An 18,645-nucleotide genomic window follows, 5' to 3' on the forward strand; every position below is an offset into this window, starting at 1 on the left:
GATTGGAAGATGACATGCTGATTCGGTTAGCGGTAGTTCTTGCATTACCTGGCTCTCAGACTCTATCTCCAGATGTGAACTCTCTATTTCACAAATACTGCCGACACTGGAATTTGCACTCTGGGATCTTTCTGAATGCCAGAACCCACTAAAGCATTCTGAAAATGCTTGATCAAATGTTTTTTACAATGAAGTGGCCTAGAGAAATGAGGGCTGCGTTCCAGAGACCTTTTTTTGGCTGCCAGATTTCAATGGTGGCAGGAGAAGCGCATGCACATGCTTGGTTTGACCTCAAAGAGAGGGGGAAAAAGGATTGCTTTGCTGCAAGAAATTAGAAGCAATTGCAGCATCATGATCTGGCAACCGTTCAAATTCTGCCTTAAGCTCGAAGGCACTTAATAGAAAATTGCTCCAGTAGCAACTTGTGTGGGTAACTTAATGGGGCAGGATTGAAAAAATTGTTGTTAGTAAAGTAGTGGAGCATTGCAGCTGAAGTTAACAGTGCCCCCCCCTTTCATCCCTGTCTATGTTTTAAAGTCTCACTGAGCCACATAGGGCAGTAGTAATGTGAGCGATCTGTTTAAATATTGAGAGGCGATTGCACTCAAGATCTTCTTATGGGTTTCCCATAGGCTTCTGTTTCACCACTTGTGAGAACTGATGGTTGATCTAGATGGGCCTTTGGCCTGAACCTCCAGCACTCTTCTGATGCTCTAGTGACGATGCTTATCCTTGAAAAGATGATGCTTTTTCCTTGTGGAATCATGCCTGATAGAAAGTAAAAGTAACTTGTCTGCAAGATACCATTCCTATCCTAAACATGGGCCCAGGTTAATAATGTGAATGAGAGAAAGCATATTTCAAATGTGGTTGCCCAAAGTGGAGAAAGTACTGAGAAGCATTCTTCTGCCTCATAGGCTTGGTATACCCACACAAGTACAGTGGCATCTCAGCTGCATGTTCCAGGACCTCTTGACCCGAGGCTGCGACCTAGCCTATTGAAGCATCTGGAACAGTGTAAGTTGGGGGTCCAGGGCCTACTCTGACCACAGAAGGATGTGACACTTAGAGCATCATCCCTTTAGGTGGCAAGTGTTGTGAAGGTATAGAATTGGCCAGGCCAGGCTTAAATACTTGAAGTCCAGCTCCTTGTCTTGGGGCAGCAGAGCAAAACTTCCTACCTTTTAGGTTTCATCTTTTAGCTCCCATTCTGCAGTCTTATATGGGGCACTCTGCAGCCTAGATTTAAACATGGCCTGAGATGTGCATTGTTCTGGTTGGGTTGATGTAGGCAATCTTATGTGCTGCTTAATGCTGTATCTTTTGACCTTGGGTCCCCAGATGCGATTAGTCTACAATTCCTGTCATTCTCAGACTGCTTAACCCAATGGTCAGGAATGAGAGGAGCTGAAGTCTAGCAACACCTGGGGACCCAAGGTTGAAGAATACTGGTCTGATAGACCAAGTGAGACTTATACCTCTGACTTGGCAGAAGAGGGAGAGCACAGATCCCTGAGCAACTGCTAATGTCTTGGTAGGCTCTAGACATGGAGAATCCTTGCTCTGTGAAATCCCTCATAACTCCATGTCAAAAAGGAATATGAACAGCTGGCTTGAAATACAAGTGATGCAAATGAAAACTGAAAATGGTGAGATTATTGTTACTGTAATCTAAGCCAAAGCTGGATCAGAAAGAACTGTCAGTGCATATGAGTAAAAACCTTGCAAGTCAGTGATAGTAGACCAGAGAGCAGGAGTGGATCTGTAACCTGGAGGGTCATGATATCCTCCAATGAGCAGTCTACTTTGTCACACACCCTCATTGGCCAGGATCCATAGTAAGGTTTCTGCTATATGGAGCAAATATTCTCAGGCATAGCTTCTCATGTCAATGTCTTTTACATACTGCATTCAAAGTGTGGTATATTTCTATTTCTCACAACCTGAACACATTTTCCCCCTCTTGAAATCGTATGTATCAACACTTCACCATATGTTGAGTGACATCTACTAAGGCCACCAAAAGCCAGAGGAAATTCTGTTGGGGGCCAGATCAGGTTGTCAGCCATCAGTTTGCTTTCACTAGCGCAGAGACATCTAAGGCTTTAAGGAAGCCTCAGGATATGGTAAAGCAAAGGGCACCATTGCAATAGCAAGGCAATAAAGCTGACGAAATGTATTTCTCTACTGTACTGCCACAATTGCTGAAATGGATCTACATTGTATATTGTTGTGAAAATAGCAGGCCTGTCTCTTTAAGGCAATTTGTATGTCAAGAGACGCAATAGCCTATGGCAGTTCTTCTTTGCACTTTGAGCAAATAGCAGACCCTATGTAAGCACGAACCTATCACGGTTTACGGTAATAATGGATATGTCATAAAGCAACACCTCTTGAATCTTTAACAGAGAGTTGCTGGTTAACCAGGAGCTCACCAGATGAAGAAAGTACAGAGTACATTCAGGCTAAAGTTGAAATCTTTCCATGGCCACCATTCTTGCTCCTGTAGTTTCTTCAGTTGGTGAGCTACAGGTTAGCAAGTACGACATGGTCCAAGATTGTAAACCTATTGGAGATTTAATTTACAATTAAGTGATACATTTATTTATTTTTTGTTAAACTAGTAATGGTTGAAGGGAGAGAAGCATGGATCACACATTTAAATCTCTCCCATTGAAATGTATGCTCCAGTAACTTCTAGGTTAGATTACTGCAAAGCATTATATGTGGGGCTGCCTCTGAAGACAGTTCTGAAACTGTGAAATTCAGTGTCTAGGTTGTTCTGTGGGGCAAGATGGTCTGAGCACATAACAACAATCCCTGCCTGACGGTCCTAGATTCTAATTAGTTTCTGGGCCCACTTCAAAGGCCTTGTTTTGTGACTCACAGCCCAGTACCTCAAGGACTACCTCTCCTGACATAAACCAACCTGGACCCTGTATTGTTCACCTGTGGCCCTTCTCTGTCTGCCCCCTCTGAGGGAGGTTCAGAGGGTGACTTGCTGCTTATGGAATGCTCTTTCCACGGAGGCCAACCTAGTATCACCACTTTCTTTTTTGAGGGGCCAGACAAAAACATTCATATTCATACAGGCCTTGGGAATTCCATTTTCTGCTTACATTTTAGTGGGTGAATTTGAGTTGGTTTCATTTGTTTAAAACAAATGCTACATGCATGTTTAGGGACGCGGGTGGAGCTGTGGGTTAAACCACAGAGCCTAGGACTTGCAGGGGGTTCGAATCCCCATGACGGGGTGAGCTCCCGTTGCTCGGTCCTTTCTCCTGCCAACCTAGCAGTTCGAAAGCATGTCAAAGTACAAGTAGATAAATACGTACCGCTCCAGCGGGAAGGTAAATGGTGTTTCCGTGTGCTGCTCTGGTTCGCCAGAAGCGGCTTAGTCATGCTGGCCACATGACCCGGAAGCTGTACGCTGGCTCCCTCGGCCAATAAAGCGACTCCGCAACCCCAGAGTTGTCCGCGACTGGACCTAATGGTCAGGGGTCCCTTTACCTTTGCCTTTTACATGCATGTTTAGTTGTTTTTTCCTCATTTTTGTCCTTGTTCTGAATGTTCATTTTTGTAGGTCATTTTGAGTTTCTTTTTTGGGGGAGGAGGGGAGGAAAGCAACAGATAATAAATTATCGTCTATGCTGTTGAAAAATGCTTGATGCTGGTGGAATTGCACCCTGTGGCGTCTGGGTTTTAGCCAATTGAATAACATGTTAACAGTTTTAGCTGTGATCTGCCAAAATTGGGCACATTAAAGTCCATTTTATTTTATTTTATTTTATTATTTATATACTGCCCTATACCCACAAGTCTCACAGAATAAAATCAGAAAATAAAACCACAAAATACATAATCAAAAAACAAACAAACATTGGTTTCAATAGGACTTAACTCTTAAGCATATGCTTAAATCTGTTACATGGAAGAGGGACCAAGCTAGGTTGTTTTTTTCTTGCTCTGGAAGGTAGGACTTGAACCAATGGCTTCAAGTTTCAAGAAAGGAGATTCCGACTAAACATCAGGAAACACGTTCTGACAGTTAAAGCTGTTTGACAATGGAACAGTCTTCCTTGAGACTCTCCTTTATTGGAGGTTTTTAAGCAGAGGTTGGATGGCTGCCTGTCATGGATGCTTTAGCTGAGATTTCTGCATTGCATGGGGTTGGACTAGGTGACCCTTGGGGTCCCTTACAATTCAGCGATTCTATGATTCGAAGTCAGTTGGCTGAGGGAAGAACTGAGGGCAGGAGCTGTCCTGCCCTCTTGGCCCGCATGTTCTCACCAGCTGCGCTCCTGAATCTGACTGGTGTGGGGTGCCCTGGCCTTTGGCTAGCACAATAAACTAATTGAATTGAAATTGGTGTGGGGAGAGTGCCTCTGAGATGGGACAAATCTATATCAAGGGCAAGACAGCCCAAACCACCACAGATATCAGCAAAGAGGTGCTGCTCTTCTAGGCAATCTTTTACCACATCCTTTTTTGTTTGGAGGACCCCAGGGTCACAAAGGCAATGGCTATATCTGCTTTAGAAGCCACAAAACGGAAGCACCAGCTGGTTGAGCAGGAATCAGAGGGCAGAAAAGATAAGCATGACATATTTAATAATGGACAGTTTTATTTTGGTCTGAAGATTTATAATGCCATTTCCAAGTCTTTTAGTTTAAATCGTGTGTTTTCAGGTGTACTTGACATTTTGCGGTGCATTGATGATATCACTTTTCTTTTTACTAAAGTCCCAAGGCTAATTCACAAAAAGGAGAAAACCGCCACCCAAAATTTTTCTTTTTTACAAAATTATATTGACCTCTGATAGTAGTTTTAAGGCAGGGATGGGGAACTGGGGAAGGTGTAGTTGTTCATCTCCCATAATCCCTGATCATTGGCCATGAACTCAGGTTCATCGTGACTGATGCAATAATAGTGCTTTGCATAGGCAGATACATGGTGGTTAAACAAAAATACTTAGTCCATTTCTTGGCTAGCGTACATAAGAAAATTTAATCCAGTTTTGTTCAGAACCATGGCCCAGTGCCATTTTTGAGGGTGGGAGAAACTGTAGCATCCACAAAAGTAGTCTTACAGAGATGAGAGGCAGTGTGGTTTGGTGGCTCAGGTGCCCATAATCTAGATGTGGAGGAATGCAGATTTTGATCCCATGAGTTTCACCATACGACCTTGGTCCTATGTATCTTGGTCTCTGAGGCACAGGGTTGTTGTGAGGTAAAAATGCTCGGCTACTTGTGGATCAGCTCCTGAAACAAAAGGGCGGGATGCTAAATTGGCATGCAAGTATGCAAACCGGCTTTAAAGAGTGCACGGAATTGAGTGGGTGTCTGGCAGCAAAATTCATTCTGCTCAAGAGGTAGCTTTGTGTTATTGAGGAGGATTGAAAAAGAGGCTGACATCAAATAGTGCTTGAATGCCATTTTCCCTGCTCTCTTTTGCATAAGGAGATGAATGGCGGTGCGGACACTTTTTCCCTCGTTCAGAAATGGATTCTGGGGTTGTTTAATTTAATTGCCATTTCTACTGCTTTCAAGAGGGTGCAGTGGCACCCACTGCAATGCAACCACTCTGTGGCTTTGGCTGGGTACTAGAGAGGACAGGAAATGTGTGTGCTTTTGGGCACTGGAGATTTCTCATTCAATGCTGTGAAATGCTAGCTTTTTAAATGGCTGCTGGATTTTGTCCAGAATGCATTTCAAATTGAATGTAGAGGTGCTTGAGGGAAGTAGAACTAGTTTTGATGAAACTAGAACCATTTCTTCTCTCCCCCCCCCCAACATAGGTGGTCTTGCACATACTTATGTGGGGCCCACAGAACACATTAATGTGGGTGGTTTGACTGTTTGGTGGCTTCCACCTGCTTCTCACCAAGCTGAATGTCCTGCGAGGACTGTTTAAGAAACCACTCTTACAATGGGAGACATTTGCTAAGTCCTGGGACTAGAGTTGTCACCAAACTTTATTTGGGATGTAAGTCAGTGCTCCCATGTTCACTCCTCAGCATCTCCAAGTAGCCTGGGAGTGTCCCAAGTCTGAAATCCTGGCGAACTGCTGCCAGTAGTGGTCTGAGAGCCAGTGTGGTGTAGTGGTTAAGAGCAGTGGACTCATAATCTGGTGAACCGGGTTCGATTCCCTGCTCCTCCACATGCAGCTGCTGGTTGACCTTGGGCTAGTCACACTTCTCTGAAGTCTCTCAGCCTCACTCACCTCACAGAGTGTTTGTTGTGGGGGAGGAAGGGAAAGCAGATTGCTAGCCGCTTTGAGACTCCTTAGGGTAGTGATAAAGTGGGGTATCAAATCCAGACTCTTCTTCTTCTAAGGCAGATTCCTACAGGATGTTCCTACCTAAAGCACATCTTCAAGGTGAGTTCAGAGGGGCCTTTCAGGAAAGAACACCTGAGGAGCATTGAGATGCTTAACAATGTTTTGATGACTAAGATTAGAATCAAACACCAACCCATTTTGAAAAAGGAATACAGTGGTACCTCGGGTTAAGAACTTAATTTGTTCTGGAGGTCTGTTCTTAACCTGAAACTGTTCTTAACCTGAAGCACCACTTTAGCTAATGGGGCCTCCCACTGCCGCCGGGCGATTTCTGTTTTCATCCTGAAGCAAAGTTCTTAACCCGAGGCACTATTTCTGGGTTAGCGGAGTCTGTAACCTGAAGCGTCTGTAACCCGAGGTACCACTGTACTTCTATTGAAACTGCATCTATTATGTCTCAGCTTGTTTCCCACAGAACTGCCTGATCATTCCTGATTATTATAAATCGGCATATACCAGTATACAGATGCTTTATATATCATGATGTTGAAAAAGTATTGCCCAGCCCTAGCACTAAACTAAATCATCAGAGGGTGAGCTGTTGTGCTAATCATAGTGGCAATTTGCTCAGCTGTTTGCCCTGTTGGACTTCAAAGATGAGGCATGAATCCCAACCTCATCAGGCAAGATTCACTGAAAACCCTACCAACAGGCAGTGGGAGAGTCCTCTAATGATATGCATGTGAATCCATCCCATAGAGCAAGCTGTTTGTTCTCTCTTCCTCCCCTCCCCCTCCAATTGCAAGAGCCCTAAGAAACTGTGTTAGAGGTTTGTGCCCAATCCCAGCTCACTTGTCATCCTGTAACTTTCTCACAAGTTTTTCCTCTGCCAGCAAGCAGGCCCTGGTCACGAGCAGAGGCTGGGTGATCTGTGGATCATTATTGTGGCTTTCACTGTGCAATTAACAAGATAAGTGAGTCCCTGGCAGGGGGCGGTGCCACGGACTCCATGGGTGTGTTATGTAGGCTCCCAGGGGTCCCTGGTCCCCTAATTGGGAACCACTGTCTTAAAGGGTCTGCACTCTCTCCTTTGACATTTGTAGCTTCTCGATGGGTCTGTTTGTGTCCTATGTGAGGGAGAAAAGGTAAAAGCAAGATTTGGGCAACTTGGCAAAGTGGCTGCTAGGAGGAGGTCTGGCAACTTGGGTGGTCCTTGGGACTTACTCCCTTCTAGGCAGCCTTCTGGGGGTCAAGTACCAGTGATGGGCAGGGCCAAAAGCAAAAGTGGGTGGAACAACAAATGTTAATTGACTCACACACCTGTCTCTATCTTCTGTCTAGGCAAACAAGAAACATTACTGGAATTCCTAGCCAGTAAAAACCACTCAAAGACAGGGGGAAAACAGTGCCAGTGTGGGGTGCAGCTTGGACAGACTCCCTGGAAGGTCACATTTGGCTCCTGAGGCTGAGGTCCTCCCATGCTTTATGGGCATATATATAAGCTCTCTGAACTCACATAGTTCAGACCAGTATCTGGGTCATTGTCAAGGATATGAAAAGTGCCCTTCTTTTAGCCAGTGTCTGGATCATGGCTTGAGGAGACAACACCCTCAAGAAAAGAGGGCACCTTTCAATCAGATCACTACCAATTAAAAATTTGTCCCCATCACTTAAATTTTGCTCTTGCTATTTAATCTACTTAAAGCTTTCATTGATTAGCATCAAAGTGATCAAGGCACACAGCCTCCTTCCTCTCCACAATGTTGAACTGACACCATAATTAAAGATTTATTATATCTGGATTCCACCCTTTCTCCAAAGAACTTGGTTGAGCATACATGATCCCATTTGTCCCCACCGTGACCCTGTCAGGTAGGTTAGAATGAGGGGAAATGGCTGCCCCGAGTGAGTGACGTAATGGAGCAGAGGTTTCAACTGGAGCCTCCCTCATCCAAATTTACAATAATCTATACCTCTACAATACCATAGAAGGGCTAGGGAACACCTGGCCTTCCAGATGCTGCTGGAATACATCTCCTATTATCCCTGACTATTGTCTGTGTTAACTAGAACTGATGGGAGTTAAAGTACCAAAACATCAGTCCTTAATTTTACAATGTTTCTGTAAATAGTCTTTAAATTTCTTCCAATCTTCTTCTACCGACTCTTCTCCCTGGTCTCGGATTCTGCCAGTCATTTCCGCCAGTTCCATGTAGTCCATCACCTTCATCTGCCATTCTTCCCGGGTAGGTAAATCTTGTGTCTTCCAATACTTTGCGATGAGTATTCTTGCTGTTGTTGTTGCATACATAAAAAAAGTTCTGTCCTTCTTTGACACCAATTGGCCGACCATGCCCAGAAGAAAGGCCTCTGGTTTCTTCAAAAAGGTATATTTAAATACCTTTTTCATTTCATTATAGATCATCTCCCAGAAAGCCTTAATTCTTGGGCACGTCCACCAAAGGTGAAAGAATGTACCGGTACCTTCAGTCTTTTTACATTTCCAACATTTATTATCAGGCAAATGATATATTTTTGCGAGCTTGACTGGTGTCATGTACCACCTGTATATCATTTTCATAATGTTCTCTCTTAAGGCATTACATGCCGTGAACTACATACCTGTGGTCCATAACTGTTCCCAGTCAGCCAGCATAATGTTGTGTCCCACATCTTGTGCCCATTTAATCATAGCAGATTTCACGGTTTCATCCTGAGTGTTCCATTTCAAAAGCAAGTTATACATTCTTGACAAAGTCTTAGTTTTGGGATCTAACAGTTCTGTTTCCAATTTTGATTTTTCCACCTGGAAGCCAATTTTCTTATCCAAATTGTATGCCTCCATTATTTGATAATAATGAAGCCAATCTGGCACTTTGTTTCTTAATTTTTCAATTTTTCTTCACCAGGGCTTCCCAAACTTGGGTCTCCAGCTGTTTTGGGACTACAACTCACATCATCTCGAGTTAGCAGGACCAGTGGTCAGGGATGATGGGAATTGTAGTCCAAAAACAGCTGGAGACCCACGTTTGGGAAACACTGTCCTTCACCCTTGATGTATGGTTATAGGTTGCAGAAACATGACATTCATCCTAGGTCGCACTTCTTAAAACCTGGGATAGTGAGTGTATTTAAGAAGCAGGGTGACAGTTGAACAGGCTGGATTTTCCCCGGGGAAAGAAATTCAGGAAACTAAGCCCCCTGCCCCATACTTTTTGAAGTGAGGCATACCGTGTAAGTTGGGCTAATGTTTTCCATTATCAAGCCTTCATTGCATCTATTATTGAAAGCAATGGTGTGTGTGCTGAACTTGATGAAGAGCAACCTTACACAGAAGGAAACAAAAATCCCTTGGGGAATATTCTTTTGCATTCCCCTGATGGCTGCCTGCCATTTATGTTAATGTGTGCAATAGAATTACAATACAATCCTCTTAAAAATAGGTTCTGCAAGATCTCCTTTGTTGTGAAATCCTGAAAGGAGCTGGGCATTGGTTTGCAAACGGGTTTCCCCCAGGAAACTGAGGCTCCTTGGATACTTACTAGAGATTCCCCAATATGAACTGCAAAGTGTGACAGGCAGGCTTTCCTGACTGACCTCCCAATGTCTGTCTTTCCCTTACCATGAATAGCTGGGATTGTACCTCATTGGCAGAGCAGACCCTTTCCATGCTAAAGGTTCAATCCTTGACATCTCCAGGTAGCAGAGACTCCTGTCTGAAACCCCTCAGAGCGATGGCCAGCCAGTAAGCTAAATGGATCAGCGGTATGACTTGGGGAAAAAATAGCTCTGCATGAGCAGGAAGTATTATTACTTAATGACTTGAGTGCCTCTGAGCCTTGACTCAGTTGGTTAGAGCATGGTGCTGCTGATGCCAAGGTTGCAGGTTCGATCCCCATAAGGGACAGCTGCATAGCCCTGCATTGCAGAGGGTTGGACCAGATGATCCTCAGGGTCCCTTCCAACTCTATGATTCTACCCTATTTATTTTATTATTTTCATTGCATTTATATCTCATATGTCCTCCAAAGAACTGAAGGTGGCGTACATGGTTCTCCTCCGTTTTATGCTCACAACAACCCTGTGAGGTAGGCTAGGCTTGAGAGGTCATGACTGTCCCAAGGTCACCCCTGAGCTTTGTGACTGAGTGGGGATTCAAACCCTGGTCTCCCTGGTCCTGGAGCAACATTCCAACTGCTACCATATGCTGGCTTGCATATGCCGAGTGACAGAAACGCTTCAAGTTTTGGCCTTGGTTTGTGTGGAATGACAGGACTCAAAGGTCTCACAATCACTCTGTGGCCTAGAATGTGCCCCAATGGACACATTCTCTCTAATGGACAGGGCTCTGCAAGGCAGAGTCTAAGGCAGAGATGGATAACCTTTTATGACTTGAGGGCCAAGCTTTGCAGCTGGGGGTGGGAATGCATGCCAGCAATGGCTGTGGCCACTCAACACTCTCACATGCACACACACACATAAAAGGCATACAGCTCTCCCCACCAGCAGACCTGTCTAGGATTGGCCCTTTAAGGACTGCATCGATAAAAAAGGGGTGGAGCCTGGGAGGGGTGACCTGGAAGCAGAGACTCAAAAGGTCTCAGTTCCCCTCTAGGCTTTGTTGGAACAAGTTTTTCTATGATGTGGTGCCTTGCCCCATGGGCTCCTTCGTGAGGCTAGAGTTGGCCAGTGCCAAGCAGGGCCGGCCCACCCATGAGACAAGGTTAGACGATAGCCTCAGGCAGCAGGACCCACAGTGACCTCTTGGCAAATCTCCTCCTAACCTTGTTCCCAAAATAGATATTTATTCCTGCCTTATTCCTGATGTAGATCTTCACTCACCTGTTCTTCCCTGACCCAGGCGTTGGGAACGCCATTTTGTGGCTCGCCTCAGGAGCCAAAATGTCTTGGCCCAGCCCTGGTGCCAGGTGAACCTCTTTGGGGAAGTTGTCCCATAAATAAGGAGTCACCGCCTAGAAGGTCCTTCCTCCTGTGGCCACCAGCTGCATCTCAGCTTTGTGGGGCACTTAACCATCCATCTTTCTCCTGGGGATGTTCGTTATTCAGAACCCGAGGAAGAAACTCTACAGCACTTCAGTATTTAATAGCCAGCCATAAAGGAGCAGGGGAAGATAATGGAGATACAGATACACAAGCAGCAGCAACAACGCTTAAAGAGTAAGCGTTCCTATTGAATATACCTTTATTCTTTTGAAAACCTTGCACCTCACTCTTCTTCTCTTCTCTTTCTCCTATGCTCCATGGCAAGAAGCGTTACATTATATGAACACAATGGCTATTGTAAAGCAGCAGAGGAGACGGCATATATATTTTATGATTTATCTGACTTTGTGCATTAGTATGGATTAAAAAACCGACCACTTCAGAATGCTACCCATTGCCTTCTCCCATGTCTTCGGAGAGCCACGAAGCTGAGCTGTACCCTGTTTAAAATACGCTGCTCTGTAGTCTCTGTGGGAGATCAGGAGCCAAGTGGCTGGGTTTACCAGCCTCCTCACCAAATGCTTCATGCCGTCAGTAATTACAAAAGCAGGAATAAATGGCAGCCAGCACCTCAACTTTTAGGTATTTGGAAATGCCTCAGTAATTCATATTAAAAGGGGACGGCCTGTTTTCCAGTAATGCACAGTACAATGGAAGGGTTAGGGCCGAGTGTGCACTATACATTTACAGCACCGCCCCCCCCGAGAATCATGGGAACTGTGGTTTGTTAAAGGTGCTAGGAATCATAGTTCTGTGAGGGGTAAGCTGCAGGTACTGGGATACCCTGGGAAGGGAAGAGCTATGAAAGTATGGTGCATAATCCAGAGGCAATTTGTACAATACAGTGGTACCTGGGGTTAAGAACTTAATTCGTTCTGGAGGTCCGTTCTTAATCTGAAACTGTTCTTAACCTGAGGTACCACCTTAGCTAATGGGGCCTCCTGCTGCCGCCACACGATTTCTGTTCTCATCGTGAAGCAAAGTTCTTAACCCAAGGTAATATTTCTGGGTTAGTGGAGTCTGTAACCTGAATACTATGTAACCTGAAGTGTATGTAACCCGAGGTACTACTGTAGATGGGTAGGTTTATTTTTAGAAAAGTCTTATGGAAGCTGCAACAAAATGTTGCAGTGTGGAGCAGTCTTGCTCAGGATTCCAGCCACTCCACTCTGCTGCATTCCATTCACCCCCCTTCCCTTGGTTTTCCACACGGCCCTTCGACAGTCAGCACTCTGCGCCTACTGAGCACGCTCAGTTCCTAACGTGCCATTTTGGCTATACAAATAATGGCACCTGAACATCAGAAATGGAGGGAATTCAAAATAGGAAACTTGCAATTTGAAACATGCAAAGAGCTCTCTTGTTTCACTGAGACTCACCAATGTACAGCATGTGCTCCTGAAAATAGGTAAATCTCCAGGCTGTTGCTGTTTTGCAGGAGGCATTCTGGTGCATAATGGAAATTTATCATTGTGCAATTGAAGTACAGTGGTACCTCGGGTTAAGTACTTAATTTCTTCCGGAGGTCTGTTCTTAACTTGAAACTGTTCTTAACCTGAAGCGCCACTTTAGCGAATGGGGCCTCCTGCTGCCGCTGCTGCACGATTTCTGTTCTCATCCTGAAGCAAAGTTCTTAACCTGAGGTACTATTTCTGGGTTAGCAGAGTCTGTAACCTGAAGCGTATGTAACCCAGGTACCACTGTAGATGGGAGCAGTTTGTCATCCTAGTGCAATAAATTCACTTTAAAAACCACAGGGTGTTTTTTGCAGTTAGGAAACTGATAGGGAAATGCCCTGAAAAGTGCTGGGTATGGGATGGCCGAATGATTAACGGGGAGACATACAAACACCCCACAAACACATCATGATGAATGCTCATTGGCATATTTAGCCACCCTGTTAGAGTGTTGGACTAGAACTGATAGAGCTCAGTGAGGTTTACTCCCAGGTAAATTGGTACAGCATTGCAGCCTATAGCGGGTATGGATCTTGTCCTCTTGGCAAGGTGGAGAAAACAAGAACAGTTTATGTGTATCTACTGCTGTATATGCATAAAGAAATATTTAAAAATCTACGGTCTGATTTAACTTTAAAAGAGGATGATTGACAGAGAAAGAAAAATGCTGTTTCAAAGGACTCCTATCCTCCTAACCTGGAGCTTAATGGCAAAGTTTTTTTGAGGGTGTGATATTAAATCCAGCTAAGAATAGGTTCCACTTCTCTTGTTCTGAAACTTAATACAACGATAATTTTGCAGCAATTATGCCTTTACTTCCTGCTGATTGCAAAAAAAGTGTCTAAACGTTGTAAACACAATAATTTTGATTTTAATTGCTAGAGACTTAGAAGGATACTGTACACTGAAGACTGAACAGCTAATAAGTAAAGATGCTTGATGCATATTACATAGGGAATAAGGGAGAGAAGGTAGTAGCAGTCATTACTATCTCCTTTGACAGCACTTAAAGACAGCGCTTGAGGCACTGCTTAATAAGACAAAGTAGAATATCTATTTTTATGAGCCAGATTCTACGATGAGGAGTCGGAAAGCTTTATCCAGTTCTATAATCTCCTTATCAGAATAACTCTTCAGTAGAGTTATAGAGGTGCCATCCTGCAGCCCGTAGTTTCTAATTAGAGCTAAGCCTGGTTCACACAAGGCTGCAATATCAAGTTATTACTTGTTTATGTGAAAGAGCTCCTGCAGATCTAGCAACTCAGATAAAACTTTCATTTAAGCGTACACGTCAACAAAAATACCCCACCTTGGGCATGGGTGGGCGCCAGTGTGGCTACATGTGCAACGGCACCCACAGCTTCAGCATGGGAAATAGGGAGAATGGCAAAACATGTGAGTGTTAGCTTAACCCTTTGTCAGGAGCCAGAGTAAGGAGTAGGTCAGTAATAAAACACCCAGAACTAATCTATACTGGTCAGTACAAGTTAAAGGGCCCCTGGACAGTTAAGTCCAGTCAAAGGCAACCATGAGATGAGGCTCTCACCTCACTTTCAGGCCAAAGGAGCCAGCGTATGTCCACAGGCAGCTTTCCGGGCCATGTGGCCAGCAGGACTAAACTGCTTCTGGCGCAACGGGACACTGTGATGGCATGGAACCAGAGCGCATGGAACTGCCGTTTACCTTCCCGCCACAGCGGTACCTATTTATCTACTTGCACTGGTGTGCTTTCGAACTGCTTGGTTGGCAGAAGCTAGGACAGAGCAACGGGAGCTCACCCCATCGCACAGATTTGAACCACCGACCTTCCGATCAGCAAGCCCAAGAGGCTCAGTGGTTTACACTACAACTCCACCCGCAACATTGTAAATGCATTATAAACATGTGACACCAGAGGGCGGTGTAGAACAATGTAAAACGCCAATGTAAAATTGTATTGAGAGGTATATAACTTTTTAAAATAGCATTTTTGCAGTCTTTATATATCCAGCCCCAGTGTCAGTCAATTTAACTCTTTATTGCACCTTCCCAGTAGGTCTTGCCCCAATGAGGCAGTCATGAAGACTGAAGGCCCCCGCCTTCCCACCGCTCTCTAAGGCTCCTCCCCCAGACTCTGTTGTCTTCTCTTGTCTCTCTTTGTTTGTCCCTCTTAATTTCTCTCTGTGTTCTAGGAGACCAGGGCGGGGGGAGCTGGTTGCAGCAGGAGGGGGAGACTCCTTGGACTCTTAGCAGCCTCCATTATTGCTTGTCATTGGAACACTTGGATCTTGCTGCTCAATGTGCAAAGTGTTGTGCCCAGTTTGGAAATGAGGTGCCCATCTGCACCACAGATTTATGGCAAAATGCTTATGCATGTCTACTGGAAATAAATCCCCTTGAGATCACTAAGGTTATTCCTAGTTAATTGTGTTTAAGTGGATTAACAGCATTCTTTTCTTCCCATGAAATTCTGGGAGCTGTAATTCTAGAGGAGAGGGCCACAGATGCTTAACGTAATTCCCACCCTCTCGTCAAATATAATGTCCTGCATAGCAGGGGTAGGGTGGGGTGTCCTGACCTGAAAATAAATACAGTGGTACCTCGGGTTAAGTACTTAATTCGTTCCAGAGGTCCGTTCTTAACCTGAAACTGTTCTTAACCTGAAGCACCACTTTAGCTAATGGGGCCTCCTGCTGCTGCAGCGCCGCCAGAGCACGATTTCTGTTCTTATCCTGAAGCAAAGTTCTTAACCTGAAGCACTATTTCTGGGTTAGTGGAGTGTGTAACCTGAAGCGTATGTAACCTGAAGCGTATGTAACCTGAGGTACCACTGTATAAGGTTGTAGTGTAAATCTGTCAAATGTTTAAGAATTGGTGCAACAGAGCAGCACCTTTACAGTTGTAAAATTGTCTTGAACTGCTGCTAGGTTATTTTATATATATATATATATATATATATATATATATATATATCTATATATCTATCTGAACTGGCTCAGGTGGTAAGTGACATCACTGACTGACTTTCACATCTTCACGGGTTAAAGCGCTTCGGCTCACTCTTTCAGGATATTCAGGAATTGTAATGGCTGTGAATTTTGCAGACGACCCTTCTTGTACAGTAGCAAAGCCCATTCGCTACAGGTGGAACTTCTCATTTCACGTTTATTCTGAAAATGGAAATCCGGGCACCGGTATCTCATGAGAGGCAAGCGCTCGCATTTCTGCAGCAGTTTTGCAGGAAGGGGAACGATGATAAAATGGTGCCTGGTACTCAAAGGTCAAAACTGCAAAAACAAAGAGAGGGAGGCTCATGCATGAATGTTGCCATTCCATGGTTTCAGTTTATAAGGCATACCATTTACTGTATATGCTCATTCAAATGGCTCCCTCATGTGATAATAACACATGAAAAAAAATTCCTTCCAGTAGCACCTTAAAGACCAACTAAGTTAGTTCTTGGTATGAGCTTTCGTGTGCATGCACACTTCTTCAGATACACTGAAACAGAAGTTACCAGACCATTCTATATAGTGGGAAGGTGGGGAGGGGCATTACTCAGAAGGGTGGTGGGAATGGGTGATTGGCAGATAGCTGTGATGAGCCTGTTGACTCTCACACAATCAATTTATTGCAGGCACCAGAGCCTGCAATAAACCCAGATGCCAACTTTGCTGCCACATACACCCAGACAACACCATTACTGGCCCCAACAACATCACACATACCATCTCGGGACTATTTAATTGCTCATCGTCTAACATTGTGTATGCCATCAAATGCCAACAGTGTCCTTCAGCTCTCTATATTGGACAAACAGGCCAGACCTTACGCCAAAGAATAAACGGACATAAATCTGACATCAGGAATCACAAGACAAGAGAAACCAGTAGGAGAACACTTCAATCTCCCAAGACATTCTATACAAGATATCAAAGTAGCTGTTTTACTACAAAGGAATTTCAGAAATAGACTGGAAAGAGAAGCTGCTGAATTGCAACTTATCACCAAAGTTAAAACCATGGAGAGACCTGGTCTGAACAAAGACATTGGATTCTTATCTCATTATACATGACAAAGCCATTTTTCACCTTCTCACCCCTTGCTTTTTCCTGTAAGACCTATTGCAGTTGTTTAGAGTCGTCAACAGGCTCATCACAGCTATCTGCCAATCACCCATTCCCACCACCCTTCTGAGTAATACCCCTCCCCACCTTCCCACTATATAGAAGGGTCTGGTAACTTCTGTTTCAGTGTATCTGAAGAAGTGTGCATGCACAGGAAAGCTCATACCAAGAACTAACTTAGTTTTAAGGTGCTACTGGAAGGATTTTTTTTTTGTTTTGACTATGGCAGACCAACACGGCTACCTATCTGTAAATAACACATGAGAGTGCCTTCTCTCCTACCCGGTGATGATTGGATGCTGTGGGCAGTTGTCTGTTCTTACTATGCAAAAGACACGTGGATTAGTTTAGCTTGGAGAATATGTTCATAGCCATGGGACCATGTGAGTGTCTTTATTTATTATGAATAGAGGACAGCTGTATTCAGTGCTATCTGGACCTTGTTGGGGCTAGGTGGAAGTAAGCCAGGACCAAGGAAACACGTGCCTCCCTGAGGAGCCATGCCATAGACAGCCCTTCATAGGACCAGGTAGAATCCTATTTGAGACTCAGCTACATTAGTAAAAAACAAACAAACAACCAACCAAAAACACACACATTTTAAATGCGTTATAGCATTGTGACACCAGATGGCGCTGTTGAGTTATGTCTTTCGGCAAGGAGATTTCCCATTATAAGGTTTACAACGCGTTTTCCTGAAACATTTTTTGGATGTGTCTAGATGCAGCCTTGGTTCGTTCTGGCACCTGACCCCTTCACTGAGCTTGTAGCTGCAATATCACCCTCTGACCATCCATGATGGTAGTGTTGGGAGTACAGCAGAGAGCAGCTAAGCAGTTCCCCCACAGGAATTTGCTTTAAGATGAATCTCAGACCGTTTGTCCAACTAGCACAGTGTTCTCTACACTGGCTGATGGTTGCTTCCCAGGGAGGAGACTCTCCTAGCCATACTAGGAGATGCCAGGGGTTGAACAGATGTTCTAGCATCTCCCAGAGAAAGTAGGATGTGGTACAAAGCACCTAATCTTGTATATGTGCTTAAAAAGCCAAAGTACCATCCTAAATAATATAGGGCTTTCCCCACAGTATACAGAGATCATGCTTGGCTCCTTGGTCCTCTGTGGTTGCATACTGATTTGATGCAAATGTAAATTAGGATTAATTTTTAGTTGCTCCATTTGTCAGAATAAGGAAAGTTTGTATTGATCTTTGTTCTAGGGCCCAATTACGTGGATTAAGTGTTTTTATTACATGAAATACTGAGCATGGCATCTATTTAATGGGCTGGCATTGATTCGTAGGAAATTGCATGTGTAAAATCAAAGCCTGTAAGTAAGGATGGTTAGAAAGTGATTTTAAACTATTTTTAAAACTAGCACACACACACACACATGTCTTCAAGAACTATCTCTGTAGCTATAAAAGCTATTGGCATAAATTTGATACTTTTATTATGTTCATTCCTTATGTTCTCTCCTTTTCCACATCTAAATCGACATAATTCTCCTTACCTCTAATCAACCTCCATCTATGGAGCTCTCTCTCTCTCTCTCTCTCTCTCTCTCTCTCTCTCTCTCTCTCACACACACACACACACACACACACAAAACTTAGAAAACCTTTTATGCACTTCTGTTTTTTGTAAGGCAGGGGTGGGGAACTTGTGGTGCTCCAGGTGTTGCTGAAATACAAATGCCAGCAGCCCTAGCAGGCATGTCCAGTGACCAGAGATAATGGGAGTTCTGGAAAAGGAATCTAGGTGTGTTGGGGAAATCTGCTATTATTTAGTGGTGAGGATA

Source organism: Podarcis gaigeae (genome assembly GCF_964106915.1).
Source record: "Podarcis gaigeae genome assembly, chromosome: 5".
Taxonomy (NCBI): Eukaryota; Metazoa; Chordata; class Lepidosauria; order Squamata; family Lacertidae; genus Podarcis; species Podarcis gaigeae.